The sequence below is a fragment of the Ranitomeya variabilis genome, chromosome 5, assembly GCF_051348905.1.
Source record: "Ranitomeya variabilis isolate aRanVar5 chromosome 5, aRanVar5.hap1, whole genome shotgun sequence".
Lineage (NCBI taxonomy): Eukaryota > Metazoa > Chordata > Amphibia > Anura > Dendrobatidae > Ranitomeya > Ranitomeya variabilis.
Genome location: NC_135236.1, coordinates 129,513,424 through 129,530,891, shown reverse-complemented (window position 1 = coordinate 129,530,891; position 17,468 = coordinate 129,513,424). Strand labels below are relative to the sequence as shown.

The 17,468-nt window shown below is 44.9% G+C and overlaps 1 protein-coding gene across 4 annotated transcripts in view; it reads right to left on the bottom strand.

The window, feature by feature from the left end:
• The window catches only part of DENND4A (DENN domain containing 4A), a 123,457-nt gene that overhangs the window by 100,609 nt on the left and 5,380 nt on the right, over positions 1-17,468 (bottom strand). For 3 of the 4 annotated variants that reach the window (XM_077263289.1, XM_077263290.1, XM_077263291.1), the window contains exon 1: positions 3,145-3,250. The exons of the other annotated variant lie outside the window; for it this stretch is intronic. The gene's annotated coding sequence lies outside the window, so the exon portion shown is untranslated. Of the gene's footprint in view, positions 1-3,144; positions 3,251-17,468 lie in introns of those variants that run through there. 4 annotated transcript variants of the gene reach the window in all.

Here is a 17,468-nt window from a genome sequence, read left to right as displayed (position 1 = left end):
CAGGAGCCTTAACATAGCTATATACAAAAGTGCACAAGGCATTAGTGAGATTGTCATATCACTAAAGTACGGAGAACACCTATAAAACTCTGCTCCAAAGTTTTCCATCTACCTTATGCTATTATTCATCACTGAGCGGATTAAAGGAAACCGGGAATTAATACACTGTAATTTTCCAGTAGCATAGCTGGCACTTTTCCCATTTAAGAAACTACAAAAGAAATTAATCAAATTCAAAAGGGCAACTTTAACCCAAATCTGTCACGACGGTACAGTCACTTTTCAAAGATGACGACTAACAGAGCCACTTACAGACCAGGCGCTACTAAGATCGACTGCACAGTAGAAATCACAAAACCCCAACAATAAGGGCCCCCCGAACCGTGGAGAATATTTACCGTGTGCCCAAGAACCACACATGGCTGTTACATGCTTTACCTATACTCGTACTGCAGTTGAACACCACACTACAAGACCAAGGCATGTCACACTTCTGTCATTCATGGTCCAAATACGGACCAACCGCAGATCTTCCAACCCAAACTTGATAGCGTCATATATGTCCTTAAAGGCTGCTACGTTCCGGGTAGGAGACCTGAGGCCATTCCAGACACTGAGGTCTGTATTCGGACCATAAATGTTGAAACGCCCATAGAAATATATGGAACATATACTACAGCTCCAAGTTTAATAGGAGGCATGTTTTTTTCTGTTCGATACAGCACAAAAGGTGCAACTTTCACAATATTATATGAACCGAACATTAATAAAAATGAAGGTTTTAGGAATTGTTCAAACACAAATACGAATTCTGCAAATTAATCCAATGCGAAATCTGTGTAATTCTTCAAGGTGAGAACTCAAAACCCACATTTCCGAAAGAACAAGCAACAATGTTGAAATCAGAAACCCACGTGCAGTTTGCCAGACGTGAACTGGCCCAACTGAACGGGGCTAATCTGCATGTGGGTCTGCGGCACATCAAACTGCAGCTCCGCTTGTGTCAGCCATGGGTTTTCTTACAAGTCAGCACTGCATAAATCACCTAAGGGCTTATAGAAGGATCCCGCTATACCTCTGTAAGGTTACTGTGTGCTGCGGCTGTGCTCCATTCTGCTCTAGAGGCTCAGTTGTCAAAAATCAGATACTGTTAAATAGCAGTGATGTATCCTTAGCTGTATACAACTGCGGGGGGCTGCACACGGTGACCCTGGAGGTCCCTTTCCAATGCTAACATTCTATGAACTCAATAATAATAACACATCACTTTGCTTGCAGAGAATATGAAAGCAAATATCTGAAGGCTTACTGCTTTAGATTTTTCTCCACTACTGAATATTGATGCAGGCTGGCGCTGACATATTATGTAACTCATCCTAAACTCGTGACATACTGTAAGATGCAGCATGTCTGCCAGTAAAGGCCATCGGCACGTGCTCAAACGTCAACCCCACACCTACATTTTACCATAAGACATTCTGACAGGGCGCCCACTTAGCTGTGCTGTACCGTCAGATTTCAGAGATTTTCATCATTCATGCCCTCTGAGCACGTAATACTTACTGGCAGCGTTCAGAGGCTGGGGAGTAGTCACCACGTCCCTGACAGGCCGACTGCACCAGACTTACAGTGGTGTCAGGCATCTTGTGGGTTAATGCACGCGCGTTGCCTCCAGTTCTCACAATGAATATCACACAGACAGAAGTTTGGAAGTCTCAAAACCAAGCGGGCTACACGGCTATATACAGACAGGCCAACACTTTAATGAGGACTTCTTTTAGATTCTTAAGTTGTTGCACATGAGCGTTTCAGGAGGGACCTCTCCCCGGCTTCCTCCCCAATTGCTGGGGAAGAGGGTGCTGCTCTCCTGGCTGCCCAGGCCCAGGGTGAGAGGTCACACGCGCATAGTTGACCATTGTGTGCTCTGCGATACTAAAAGCAGAGACAGCTATGGATAAGGCCTGCTACAGAGCAGCACTTTCAAGCTCTATAGTGAAGGTTGGAAGCGCTGTGCTCCTTGTCTAGAAGATCAGACACCTCTGATAGGACTGCAGCGGTGGCCAGTAGTCAATTAATCAGTGTGTAGTGTTACTGGCACCGCTCCCCTCCTGACAGTATGCTTCTCATCCACGTTCAGTGTGACAGAGCCTGACATACGTGCTCACTGGCCTGTCACAAAACCTGATCTGATGTAATAGACAATCTGCAAATCACTTCATTATTATGTCGTCTGAAAAACAAATAAATCATCTCACCAATGTCCCGGCGAGTAGGGGTCTCGCTTCTGTCCACAGAGCCGCAGACGTTAAATAAAAGTCGCTGACCATCTAGTGAGTGTGGGGGACGAGGGGGATCCGGGCTGAGGAGACATGTCGCTCGCAGAGATGTCTCCCGGAGAACACTGGAGCGCTCTATACAAGGGGCTGAGCGATGCCGACCACATCTACGTGGCCAGATGTGCACAGCACAGACCCGTGGTCACATGACTGACAGCACGGCGTGGCCCTGGTGTAAGCTTCAGGCTGCTGTCACATAGGGGGACTGCACACCTTCATCCACAGAGGACAACACCTTTATCCGGCTGCTTGTTGTCAAGTGCAATCCGTCTCCAGCAACCACATCAAGGCATGACAGAGGTGGGAGATCAGGGCAGAACCGGGAAGCCATCAGTGACAGCAACAATGCATGCTGGGAAGTGAGAGCGGGAGTTCCAGCACCTACAGTGCTGACAGAATGCTGGGCAGGCACCCAAAAAAGACTACAATGGCTTGTCACACTTCACGACCGGTAGGACCGGCGAGCCCGGTACTGGGAGGAGATAGCCCCTCACCACTCACGTATCCCCCCCGGCCCATCCACACACCGTGTCACGTACTGCTGTCACTAAGAAACCCCCTAATACATGACTGACAGCCGTAAGTCACCACTGACTGTCGCGCTGTGACCCCCTGTAGTCACTGTCACAGGGATGATGCAGAGGGCGGGAGCGGGTCCTGTCAGAGATGTCAGCAGCCTCCGTCCCGTTATCCGCAGCCTCATCCTCCCTCACCTCCTAGATGATGACAATCACCTGCACCCCTCCCCCTCACACAACGGACTGTGCTCTGACCACGCCCTTTCTCCCGGCATGCTGCGCGCTCTCACCTCCGCCGGGCTCTCTCCCGGTGCTCAGCGTCTCCCGCCGCCTCCCCGCGCCATCTTGTGTTTGGACCACTGGTGGGAGGGGCATTAGTGTCACGTGACGGTAGGCTGGAGACACGTGGCTCTGAGTCCCCTCCCCCTCACATCATCCTCGGAGCGGAGGGGCACGTGAGACGCAGAAGGCGGAAGGTAGCAGCGTGTGTGTCACGTTGTGCCGGGCGGTCTGTGTGCTGCGCTCCTGGCGGCCGCCGCCGCTCTGTCACCTGCCCGCAGTAATGTGTATAGGGGGCCGGGGACTGAGCCTGGATGATGGGTGGGGCCGGGGACTGAGCCTGGATGATGGGTCGGTCCGGTCAGAGCCGCGCTTACCAGCAGGGGCGGTCAGAGAAATCATGGGGGCCCACAGCAGGAGTACAAATCCCCCCTTCCCCAACAGAAAAATAACTAGCATTGGCTGGGGGCCTTACAGAGTAATTCTCTCGCTGAAGCCATAGATTCCGTTTTCATTACTCCATAAAGTATGATGCCACCAAAAGTGCCCCCAAACACAGTATCGCACCCCCACAGCGATTCCTCCACACTCACAGTATGGTGACCCCACTGTACCTCACCGCAACTCCCCCCTGCCCTCCCTGCAGTGTAATGGGCCTACATACAGCATATTGGCCCCACACCTCTCCACACTGAATAATGACCCCCTCTAGCGCTCAAAAGAATATAATGGCCCCCACACAGCCCCCTGCACAGTATGATGGACTCCATGCTAACCTTCACTCTGTATAATTGCTCTCATACAGTATAATGGCCCCCACATAGCCCTCCATAGGGTATAAAGACTTTCACACAGACCTCCAAATATAATGCCCCCCCCCCACATCCCTCCATATAGTATAATAGGCTCCATATAGTATATCGAACCCCATAGTCCTCCATACAGTATAATGCACTCCCAATAGTCCTCCAAATAGAATAATGCACTCCCCATAGGCCTTCAAATAGTATAATGCACCTCATAGTCCTCCATACAGTATAATGCACTTCCCCTAGTCCTCCATACAGTATAATGCACAGCATAGTTCTCCATACAGTATAATGCACAGCATAGTTCTCCATACAGTATAATGCACAGCATAGTCCTCCATACAGTATAATGCACTCCCCCTAGTCCTCCATACAGTATAATGCACCTCATAGTTCTCCATACAGTATAATGCACTCCCCATTGTCCTCCATACAGTATAATGCACTTCCCCTAGTCCTCCATACAGTATAATGCACTTCCCCTAGTCCTCCATACAGTATAATGCACTTCCCCTAGTCCTCCATACAGTATAATGCACAGCATAGTTCTCCATACAGTATAATGCACTCCCCATTGTCCTCCATACAGTATAATGCACTTCCCCTAGTCCTCCATACAGTATAATGCACTCCCCCTAGTCCTCCATACAGTATAATGCACCTCATAGTTCTCCATACAGTATAATGCACTCCCCATTGTCCTCCATACAGTATAATGCACTCCCCCTAGTCCTCCATACAGTATAATGCACCTCATAGTTCTCCATACAGTATAATGCACTCCCCATTGTCCTCCATACAGTATAATGCACTCCCCCTAGTCCTCCATACAGTATAATGCACCTCATAGTTCTCCATACAGTATAATGCACTCCCCATTGTCCTCCATACAGTATAATGCACTCCCCCTAGTCCTCCATACAGTATAATGCACTTCCCCTAGTCCTCCATACAGTATAATGCACAGCATAGTTCTCCATACAGTATAATGCACAGCATAGTTCTCCATACAGTATAATGCACTCCCCCTAGTCCTCCATACAGTATAATGCACTCCCCCTAGTCCTCCATACCGTATAATGCACTTCCCCTAGCCCTCCATACAGTATTCTGGACACCACAGTGTATTCACTGATTTAAAAAAACAAACAATACTCACCTCTCCTACTCGTTCCTCGGCTGCTTCGGTCTCTGCAGCGAGTACCAGGTAGTGATGTCATCGCGCCCACTGCGCTGAGACGGCAGACGCCTAAAAAGACTTTTAACTGTATCGGCAGCCATGACCTGGACCGGACCCCCCTGCTCACAGGCCCCATAGCAGCCGGGTGGACTGCCGCCATTGTCGCTAAGCCACTGCTTACAAGCTTTATGGCAAACAGCATGTAAGTGCTGCGCTCCTTTCCTCATGGGGCGGCCACCTCTGATAGACTGCAGGTGGCGAGTAACTTGAGCAACGATCTGTAAACTATAGAATTTAAAATCCCTCCATTCTTTAGAAAAAAGGATTTTTAAATAAGAGGGAAAATGCAAAGTTTCTTATTTTATATCGTTTTACAATTTTATTTTTTTAACAAGATGAGACAACCCTTTAAATCTTTATTGGGAGAGATAGAAAGCTAGGCAGCTGTTGGGTGTGTTTTCTATTTTTTGCACTGTAAATTTAACACTTCACATGCTGCATAAATTAAGTGTTAACTTTATTCTGTGCGTCGGGGTACGATGTTACCAGAAGTGTATGGTTGTATTACGTGTTTCATCAACACTGTATGAAATCATTTTTCAGTGTTGTCATGTTTCATCAGTGGAGCTGTGGCAGGACAGTAGTTTTCATAGGCGCCATTCGGTGGTATGTATGTTTTATCACTTGTTATTACACCTGGAATCTGATACATGCTGACCGTTCAACAGGCAGAATGTATCAGACAGCGGCTGCGGCGTTTCAGAGAAAAACATAGTTTAAGATTCTCAATTAGATTAACCCCTTTACCCCCAAGGGTGGTTTGCACGTTAATGACCGGGCCAATTTTTACAATTCTGACCACTGTCCCTTTATGAGGTTATAACTCTGGAATGCTTTAACGGATCCCGGTGATTCTGACATTGTTTTCTCGTGACATATTGGGCTTTATGATAGTGGTAAAATTTCTTTGATATTACCTGCGTTTATTTGTGAAAAAAATGGAAATTTGGCAAAAATTTTGAAAATTTCGCAATTTTCTAACTTTGAATTTTTATGCCCTTAAATCACAGTGATATGTCACACAAAATACTTAATAAGTAACATTTCCCACGTCTACTTTACATCAGCACAATTTTGGAACCAAAATTTTTTTTTGTTAGGGAGTTATAAGGGTTAAAAGTTGACCAGCAATTTCTCATTTTTACAACACCATTTTTTTTTAGGGACCACATCACATTTGAAGTCATTTTGAGGGGTCTATATGATAAAAAATAACCAAGTGTGACACCATTCTAAAAACTGCACCCCTCAAGGTGCTCAAAACTGCATTCAAGAAGTTTATTAACCTTTCAGGTGTTTTACAGGAATTTTTGGAATGTTTAAAAAAAAATGAACATTTAACTTTTTTTCACAAAAAAATTACTTCAGCTCCAATTTGTTTTATTTTACCAAGGGTAACAGGACAAAAAATGGACCCCATAAGTTGTTGTATAATTTGTCCTGAGTACGCCGATACCCGATATGTGGGGGTAAACCACTGTTTGGGCGCATGGCAGAGCTCGGAAGGGAAGGAGCGCCATTTGACTTTTCAATGCAAAATTGACTGGAATTGAGATGGGACGCCGTGTTGCATTTGGAAAGCCCCTGATGTGCCTAAACATTGAAACCTCCCACAAGTGACACCATTTTGGAAAGTAGACCCCCTAAGGAACTTATCTAGATGTGTGGTGAGCACTTTGACCCACCAAGTGCTTCACAGAAGTTTATAATGCAGAGCCGTAAAAATAAAAAATCATATTTTTTTCACAAAAATGATCTTTTCGCCCCCAATTTTTTATTTTCCCAAGGGTAAGAGAAGAAATTGGACCACAAAAGTAGTTGTACAATTTGTCCTGAGTACGCTGATACCCCATATGTGGGGGTAAACCACTGTTTGGGCGCAAGGGAGAGCTCGGAAGGGAAGGAGCGCCGTTTGACTTTTCAATGCAAAATTTACAGGAATTGAGATGGGACGCCATGTTGCGTTTGGAGAGCCACTGATGTGGCTAAACATTGAAACCCCCCACAAATGACACCATTTTGGAAAGTAGACCCCCTAACGAACTTATCTAGATGTGTGGTGAGCACTTTGACCCACCAAGTGCTTCACAGAAGTTTATAATGTAGAGCCTTAAAAATAAACAATTTTCCCACAAAAAATTATTTTTTAGCCCCCAGTTTTGTATTTTCCCAAGGGTAACAGGAGAAATTAGACCCCAAAAGTTGTTGTCCAATTTGTCCTGAGTACTCTGATACCCCATATGTGGGGGGAACCACCGTTTCGGCGCATGGGAGAGCTCGGAAGGGAAGGAGCGCCATTTGGAATGCAGACTTCTATGGAATGGTCTGCAGGCATCACATTGCGTTTGCAGAGCCCCTAATGTACCTAAACAGTAGAAACCCCCCACAATTGACCCCATATTGGAAACTAGACCTCCCAAGGAACTTATCTAGATGTGTTGTGAGAACTCTGAACCCCAAGTGTTTCACTACAGTTTATAACGCAGAGCCGTGAAAATAAAAAATCTTTTTTTCCCCACAAAAATTAGATTTTTAGCCCCCAGTTTTTTATTTTTCCAAGGGTAACAGTTGAAATTGAACCCCAAAAGTTGTTGTCCAATTTGTGCTGAGTTCGCTGATACCCAATATGTGGGGGGGAATTACCGTTTGGGCACATGGCAGAGCTCAGAAGGGAAGGAGCGCCATTTGGAATGCAGACTTGGATGGATTGGTCTGCAGGCGTCACTTTGCATTTGCAGAGCCCCTGATGTAACTAAACAGTAGAAACCCCCCACAAGTGACCCCATATTGGAAACTAGACCCCCCCAAGGAACTTATCTAGATGTGTTGTGAGAACTTTGAACCCCCAGGTGTTTCACTACAGTTTATAACGCAGAGCCGTGAAAATAAAAAAATAAAAATTTTCCACAAAAATTATTTTTTAGCCCGCAGTTTTATATTTTCCCAAGGGTAACAGGAGAAACTGGACCCCAAAAGTAGTTGTCGAATGTGTCCTGAGTACGCTGATACCCCATATGTTGGGGTAAACCCCTGTTTGGGCACACGGGAGAGCTCGTAAGGGAAGGAGCACTGTTTTACTTTTTCAACGCAGAATTGGCTGGAATTGAGATTGGACGCCATGTCGCGTTTGGAGAGCCCCTGATGTGCCTAAACAGTGGAAACCCCCCAATTATAACTGAAACCCTAATCCAAACACTCCCCTAACCCTAATCTCAACGGTAATCCTAACCACACCCCTATCCCTGACACCCCTAACCCCAATCCCAACCCTATTCCCAACCGTAAATGTAATCCAAACCCTAACTTTAGCCCCAACCCTAACCCTAGCCCTAACCCTAATGGGAAAATGGAAATAAATACATTTTTTTAATTTTTCCCTAACTAAGGGGGTGATGAAGGGAGGTTTGATTTACTTTTATAGCGAGTTTTTTAGCGGATTTTTATGATTGGCAGCCGTCACACACTAAAAGACGCTTTTTATTGCAAAAAATATTTTTTGCGTTACCACATTTTGAGAGCTATAATTTTTCCATATTTTGGTCCACAGAGTCATGTGAGTTCTTGTTTTTTGCGGGACGAGTTGACGTTTTTATTGGTTACATTTTCGGGCGCGTGACATTTTTTGATCGCTTTTTATTCCGATTTTTGTGAGGCAGAATGACCAAAAACCAGCTATTCATGAATTTCTTTTGGGGGTAGGCGTTTATACCGTTCTGCGTTTGGTAAAATGGATAAAGCAGTTTTATTCTTCGGGTCAGTACGATTACAGCGATACCTCATTTATATCATTTTTTTTATGTTTTGGCGCTTTTATACGATAAAAACTATTTTATAGAAAAAAAGAATTATTTTTGCATCGCTTTATTCTGAGGACTATAACTTTTTTATTTTTTCACTGATGATGCTGTATGGCGGCTCGTTTTTTGCGGGACAAGATGACGTTTTCAGCAGTTTCATGGTTATTTATATCCGTCTTTTTGATCGCGTGTTATTCCACTTTTTGTTCGGCGGTATGATAATAAAGCGCTTTTTGCCTTGTTTTTTTTTGTTTGTTTTTTTAACGGTGTTCACTGAAGGGGTTAACTAGTGGGACAGTTTTATAGGTCGGGTCGTTACGGACTCGGCGATACTAAATATGTGTACTTTTATTGTTTTTTTTATTATTTAGATAAAAAAAATATTGTTCAAATATATACATTCTTTTTTTATTATTTATTTAGGAATTTTTTTTTTTTTTCACACACATGTAATTTTTTTTTTTTTACTTTGCCCCAGGGGGGACATCACAGTAAAGTGACAGATCGCTGATCTGACACTTTGCTGTGCACGGTGTCAGATCAGCGATCTGTCATGCACAGCAGGGAGGCTTCCCGGCGCCTGCTCTGAGCAGGCGCTGTGAAGCCACCTCCCTGCAGGACCCGGATGCAGCCCCGTGGCCATTTTGGATCCGGGGACTGCAGGAAGGAGACGCTCGGTACAAGGTGAGCACATCGCCTTGTACCGATCGTCTCAGGGAAGCACGCAGGGAGCCCCCTCCCTGCGCGATGCTTCCCTATACCGCCGGAACACTGTGATCATGTTTGATCGCAGTGTGCCCGGGGTTAATGTGCCGGGGGCGGTCCGTGACCGCTCCTGGCACATAGTGCCGGATGTCAGCTGCGATAGTCAGCTGACACTCTGCCGCGCTCCCCCTGTGAGTGCGGCCGATCGCTCTGGACGTACTATTCCATCCTTGGGAAGTAGGGCCCACCCCACATGGACGGAATAGTACGTCCAATGGCAGAAAGGGGTTAAGGTCTGGGCATTAACTGTGCCACTTCAAAACATTGTTTCCCCTTAAACTACTTGAGTGTTGCTTTAGCAGTATGCTTTGGGTCATTGTCTTGTTGGAAAGTAAACCTCCATCTCAGTCTCAAATAACTGACAGACGGAAACAGGTTTTGCTCAAGAATATCTCTGTATTTCACACCATCCATCTTCCTCTCGACTAGGATCATTTTACCTGGCCCTGCTGCCAAAAAACATCTTCACAGCATGAAGCTGCCACCACCATATTTCACTGTGGGGATGGTGTTCTTGGGATGATGAGCTATGATGATTTGCTGCCAGACATCACGTTTACCTTGGTGGCCAAAAAGTTCAATTTTGGCTTCATTTGACCACAGCACATTCCTCCATACATTTGGGGAGTCTCCCTCATATCTTTTGGCAAACTCAAAACGAGCCCTACATTTTTTGTGTGTAAGTGAAGGCTTTTTTTCTGCCCACTCTTTTATAAAGGCCACCTCTATGGAGTGTACAGCTTATTGAGGTAGTGTGGACAGATAATCCAGTCTCTGCCTGGGAACACTATCTCCTTCAGGGTTACCTTTGGCCTCTGTGCTGCCTCTCTGATTAATGCCCTCCTTGCCCATGCTGAGAGTTTTGGTGAGTGGCTCTCTCATGGCAGGTTTGTTGTGGTACCATGTTTTTTCCATTTGATAATAATGGATTTGATGGTGCTCTGGGGGATAATTAGACATTGGGATATTTTTTTATAACCCAACCCTACTTGTACAACTTTGTCCCTGACTTGTTTGGAGATCTCTTTGGTCTTCATGGTGGTGTTTGGTTAGTGATGGTCCTTACTTAACAGTGTTACAGTCTCTGTGGCCTGTAATGCTGCGGTAGCAACCGTACGCAGTGAAGAGGCAGTGACCCACAAAGTTCCAATACAAAGTCTCTTTAATGTGTTTCCTCACAGCATTAAAGTCCAATTCACACACAAGTGCATAGATTTCAGTGCATATAACTTCAGTGTATATTATCAGTCTTCAATTCATACCAGTTCATAGCACTACATATCATATAGGTTTTAGATTGCAGTCCCTAAACACGCCTGACCTCTCTTTGTCCAGTATCCGTGGGGCGTCCGCACGCCATACGAAAGTCCCCAAACACATTTTTACATGTTGCAGACACTACACACGCCAGTCCTCCTCTGACAAGTTCCCGTGGCTGTCCTGCACTGCTGTATCACAGACTCTACTCACACAGCCGTACACAGTCCAGGATATCATCCAGGTAGCAGCCGGGAACCATATCCACCTGTTTGCAATCGTTACACATGCCAGTCCTCTTTCGGTCACAGGACATCCACCTCCGGGCACAAGACTGTCCACATGCGAGACCAGCTACCATGGACGACTTGCATCGCTGTGGGTGCCAAGCTATTCAGCTGCTGGCTCTGCTGGCCTGTGCTGCTTCACACACAGCCAGCGCTCTGCATGCCTCTGCTCTGCACAACAGCACACACTAGACTGACACTGACATTGCACCTGACACACCCATACCCGTTACTGCAGGGTTTTTAACAAAACAAACCTGTGGCTTACAGCCACATGGAAAACCCGGACCCAAAATCCATGACTCCCATGCACACCTATGGACTTCATCCGTCTCCATGAACAACCTGGGGAGAACACACAGTGACCCCTACCTGTGACACGAGTCACTGCCTCACAGGCCTTTCAGAAAAGGTAAAGTGTTCGATACTGACAGACCATTTGACACTTACAGTATATTGCACCCAGGGGAACTTCTTTTTACTAAGCTTGTGACTTATGAAAAATATTGTTTGCACCAAAAATTTTTAGGGTCTTCACAGCAAAAGGGGTGAATACATATGCGCATGCCAATTTTTTGTTATTTGATCCCATAAATTTAATTTATGCATTTATTTTTCTCACTTCACTTCATCAACGTAGACTATTTAGTGCTGATGCATGACAAACAAATTGGATTACAAACATATTTAAACACAGGTTGTAATGTAACAAAATAGGTAAAAAGCCAAGGGGGTGAAGACTTTCGCAATCCACTGTATAAGCTGGAGTTTTGGGCTTTGATGTAGACAAGATATAAAGTCCTGCACTGGGGCTGAGGAAATAAAATGTACAATTATATACTAAGTGTTAAAGGGAATCTGTCACCCCCGGGACGTATATGACCTATTAAAATGAGCATACGGTAATAGAAATGTAACACTAGTCTTACCTGTATGCTTCATATTAATGGTCTTGTTGTGGAGAAATTCCCAGAAGCCTGGAAGAAATAATTAGCATAAATAAAGAAAATAAAATTTCTCCACAACAAGACCATTATTATGAGGCAGACAGGTAGGACTAGTGTAACATTTCTATTACCTGTATGCCCATATTAATAGGTCATATACGTTCCGGGGTGACAGATTCCCTTTAAAATACTGGGTGAAACGGTCACTGAAAAAGATCATAAAATCCTAGAATATTACAGTTGGAAAGGACCTCCAGGGTCATCGTGTCCAACCCCCTTCTCAATGCAAGATTCACTAAACCATCGCAGACAGATGTCTGTCCAGCGTCTGAAGACTTCCATTGAAGGAGAACTCACCACCTCTCGAGGCAGCCTGTTCCACTCATTGATCACCATCACTGTCAAAAAGTTTTTTTCAATATCTAATCTGTATCTGAGTCGCCCACCAGGGCCGTGGGGTACCCGGTACTGGGTCCAGTGTTCACAGGGGGATGTTACAGTGGCAACCCGGTGCGTGGCCCTGGGCGCCCATGTAAAAGGGAAATTGAATAAAGTTTATGTTCGTGACGCCACCTGTGGTATTCGGTCAGTGAGGACCGACGCTGCTTTAAGGGGTCCTCTGGGGTGATGCTATGGTAGCTAGAAGGTATAACTTCCCACAGGTGAAGTGTATCCCCAGGGCTCCCAGTGTGTAGATAGAAGATGGTGGAAGGTGCAGTAAAGAACGAGGACACAGGTTTGCAGTCTCTTTACCTGGTTTACTGAAGACTTCAGGCAGCCACAGTCCAGGGTACCAAATCACAGGTACAGGCAGGGTCTGGCCGGCTTGGAAGCAAATTCAGAGTCCCCTTTACCAGGTGGAGTTAAAAGCCTTCCTCCTAGCGCTGTGGTGTTGTCCCTTACTGCCTATGGCTTCTGATAAGGTCCTCACAGTTCTCTGTCCTCCATAAAGGTGGGACATAAATCCGTATGGCAGGTGACTCGAGCCTTTTTACAGGATCTCTATCATGACCCGGGCTCTATGTGTCACTGTGCCTCCTGGATATTAGGGCGGACAGGTGATGTGTAATCCAGCTGTCCTGCCAGTTCCTGCTGTCAGTCTTACAGTCCCTCACAACCTCGGTCTTCCGGCTACCGGTAATCTGCGCCAGCCAGGGAGGTGGCTAATTCACTGCTCTGCTTCACTGGTGTTCCTTCTCCTGTTCTTTGCTCTCCCACACGCTCATTACAATCTGTTCTTCTTTCGGCATTATCTCTGTCCAGGAGCTGCAGCAGTTTCTCGTGGCTGCACGGCTCCTCATCCGTTCTTCCTGCCTCAGACTGCTCCAGTCTGCTCTCTGGCACTATCTGACTAACTTTGCCTCCAAACCACAATATATATCTACTGTATATGCAGGGGACTCACCTAGAAATAGGATTAAAGCTCCCCCTTGTGGCCTGGAGTGTGAACATTTTGCATGTTTGTGTTACCTGGTGAGAGTTATCCTTCATCGCTTCCAAGCGTGACATCACTCTCCCCGTGAGGAAAGCAACGCCACTGTGACCACCAGGACCCTGGGGCATCACATATCTTCACCCTTTCAGTTTCATCCCATTGTTTCTCGTGTTTCCATGTGCAAATGAGAATAAGGATGATCCCTCTACACTGTGACATACCTTCAGATATTTGCAGACGGCTATTAAGTCTCCTCTTAGGCTATGTGCACACGCTGCGGAATGGTGTGCTGATTTTTCGGCACTGATTTTGATAAATCCGCAGGGCAAAAACACTGCGTTTTTCCTGCGGATTTATCGCGGATTTACTGCGGATTTCCCGCAGTTTTTGTGCGGTTTCTACTGCGGTTTTACACCTGCGGTTTTCTATTATGGAGCAGGTGTAAAACCGCTGCGGAATCCGCACAAAGAATTGACGTGCTGCGGAAAATAAACCGCTGCGTTTCCGCGCGTTTTTTCCGCAGCATGTGCACAGCGGGTTTTTTTTTCCATAGGTTAACATGGTACTGTACACCGCATGGAAAACTGCTGCGGATCCGCAGAGTCAAAAACACTGCGGATCCGCAGTAAAAACCGCAACGTGTGAACATGCCCTTAGACTTCGTTTTTGTAAGTTAAACACTCCCAGATCTTTTTAGGGTATGTGAAAACGGTCAGTAAACACTATGGGTTGGACACTGCATACTTATGCAGCATCCAACCCGCAGCAGCCAGATGTTACAGCTCAGTGAATGGGATTTCAAGAAATCCCATGCTCACGATGCGTGCCCTGACGCCTGCAGATCACCCACAGAGAAGGACATGCGGCGTGTATTTCCAGACTGCAGCATGTCTATCTTGCGGAGACGCTCAGTCTCCGAAAGATAAATATCACCCTTACAATGTACTGGGTGCGGTGATTGTGCACGATTCAGTGAACACATGCGGAATCACCTGCATTCAAAAGCCGGTAGCGCTTTGGACGCAGTGGATATGTACTGCATCCAAGGACAAACAAAACCTACAAGAAGCAAAATGAGCAAAAACCCTGCTGTAACTAAATAAGTAAAAAGCAAAAGTGCATTTAAACAACACAGAGTTCTTAGTAATACTGTTTTTGATCATTACAAGTTCATAGACACCAAACATGTCTAGGTTCTTTTTTATCTAAGTGGTGAAAAAAAAATTCCAAAGTTTGTTAACAAAAAAAAGCACCATTTTCCGATAATCGTAGTGTCTCCATTTTTTATGATCTGGGGTTGGTTGAGGGCTTATTTTTTGCTTGCCGAGCTGGACATTTTAAAGGTACCATTTTGGTGCAGATACAATCTTTTGATCGCCTGTTATTGCATTTTAATGCAATGTTGCGTCAACCACAAAAATGTAATTCTGGCGTTGTCACTTTTTTTCCTTGTTACGCCATTTAGCGATCAGGTTAATTCTTTTTTGTATAGATAGATCGGGCGATTCTGAACACGGCGATACCAAATATGTGTGTGTTTATTTATTTTTTATTGCTTTTATTTTCGGGCAAAAGGGGGTGATTTGAACATTTACATATTTTATATTTTTTTAATATTTTTAAAACCATTTTTTTTTTTACTTTTGGCATACTTCAATATTCTCCATGGGAGACTAGAAGCTGCCATAACCCGATTGCCTCTGCTACATACAGGTGAGGATCAAATCCCCTGTATGTAGCAGAATTGCTGACTTGCTATGAAAGCCGACCACCGGGCGGCGCTCATAGCAATCCGACCGTGACAACTATAGAGGTCTGCTGGAGACCTCTGGTTGTCATGCCAATCCATCAGCGACCCACGGTCATTTGACACAGGCGCCGATGGGTTGGATGTTAAATGACGCTGTCAGAGTTTGTCAGCGGCATTTCACGGGTTAACAGCAGCGGGTGGATCCCGATTTTATGTGCTTGAAATAAGATACAAAAGATACCTATGAATAAGGGCAAGTTGGGATCCACTCCATATTCAAATAAAGCCCAAAATACATATACAGGGATCTGTTAACAATTTCACTCCATACACACTTTGTATCAAGGAGATGACCTCATTCCAAAATGGGTCTATCTGTCTACATTCCCACATCATATGCATCAAATGTGCCTCATTATTCCCATACCTAGAGCATTTTGCATCATGGCGATATCCTATCTTGTGTAAAAAGCTTGGAGTTTTGTATACTTGGGCATTAAATATAGATGAGCAAGGCTTTGGGCCTCACTGGGAGATAATTTTGGAACAATTTCTAGAATCTCCATTGCTCCATCGATATAGAGCCTACATCCGCCTCCCATTTAGCTTTAACTGTCAGAGGGTGATTATCCAGTTTGGATGACAATGGGCACTTACGTATATATAGTAGAAATTAAACCATTTGTACGACCTGTCGAAGTAACAGTATCTAGTAGGGGATGATGTCGTATGCTAAGATTCATCAGACCCGATTGAAGGTATTGGTAAAAAGTGTTACGTGATAAATTGAATTCCTCTTGGAGCTGTTGAAAACTTCTAAGGACAGAGTAAGTAATTGTTCTATGTACCAAATCCCTGTTTGCTCCCAATCAGAAGAAAAGTTTAACTTTGATACTTCAACCAAATTGGGATTACGCCATATTAGTGTGTATTTGGTGAATCCCTTAATACCCATAAGTTTATTTCCTCTTTCCCACACTTTATACACTACCGCCAATGTGGGAGTAACAAGATTCCCCTCGGGAGAAATCCCAGACTCCAGATGACACAGAGGTGAGGCCCATTTCATATTCTGTAAAAATAAAGCACCCAACTTAACTTGCCCATGTCATCTCTACTTCCGCATCCATGTTTAGGGGCTTTACTAGTCTGTACAGGAACCAGTTGGGTGCAGGTACGGCATCTTTTAAGTTATTTCCTTCTACCGTTACTCATGTGAGCAAGTGAACGTGTTCATAACATTCAGCCTCTTGTCAATGAGTTGACCTCACCACGCCAATTGCTTTCACTCCGACTCATCGTCTTCGGGTCCCACATCAGGTTTTGTTGTACCAACTGGATCGTTCCGCTGCACTGACACCATCTGTTTATGGTGTATAAGAACTTCTCCTCCGGACCAAAGATTTCTAGGATCCACCTCTCCAAGTGAGACTTTACAAAACTCTACTTGGCTCCAAAGTCGGCACTAAATCAGGTTAGCTCCTCCTGGACTCTTACATCTCAAAATTATGTCAAAGCCTAGAACCAATGGAGTATCATACTGACAATGACGTTGGCGCCCAATATACCCATTCTAAATCCTGTGTGGCCGAATAATTCAAGTGTCACACTGGCAATGTAACGATTACACAGAAATATCCAAGAGCAGAAAGTGATGGAGGTTTACACTGTGTACCAAATTATTATGCAAATTGGATTTAAGTGTTATAAAGATTTAATTGTTTTTTTCAATGGATCACTGAAATCAATCTTAAACACATGTGATAATTAGTTTTCCAGGTGATTCTAATTAAAGGAAAACTACTTAAAAATGATGTTCCACATTATTAAACAGGCCACAGGTTTCAAGCAATATGGGAAATAAAAAGGATCTCTCTGCTGCTGAAAAGCGATAAATAGTGCAATGCCTTGGACAAGGTATGAAAACATTAGATATTTCGCGAAAATGTAAGAGTGATCATCATACTGTGAAGAGATTTGTGACTGAAACAGAGCACAGACAGAGTTCATGCAGATAAAGGCATAATGAGGAAGGTTTCTGCCAGACA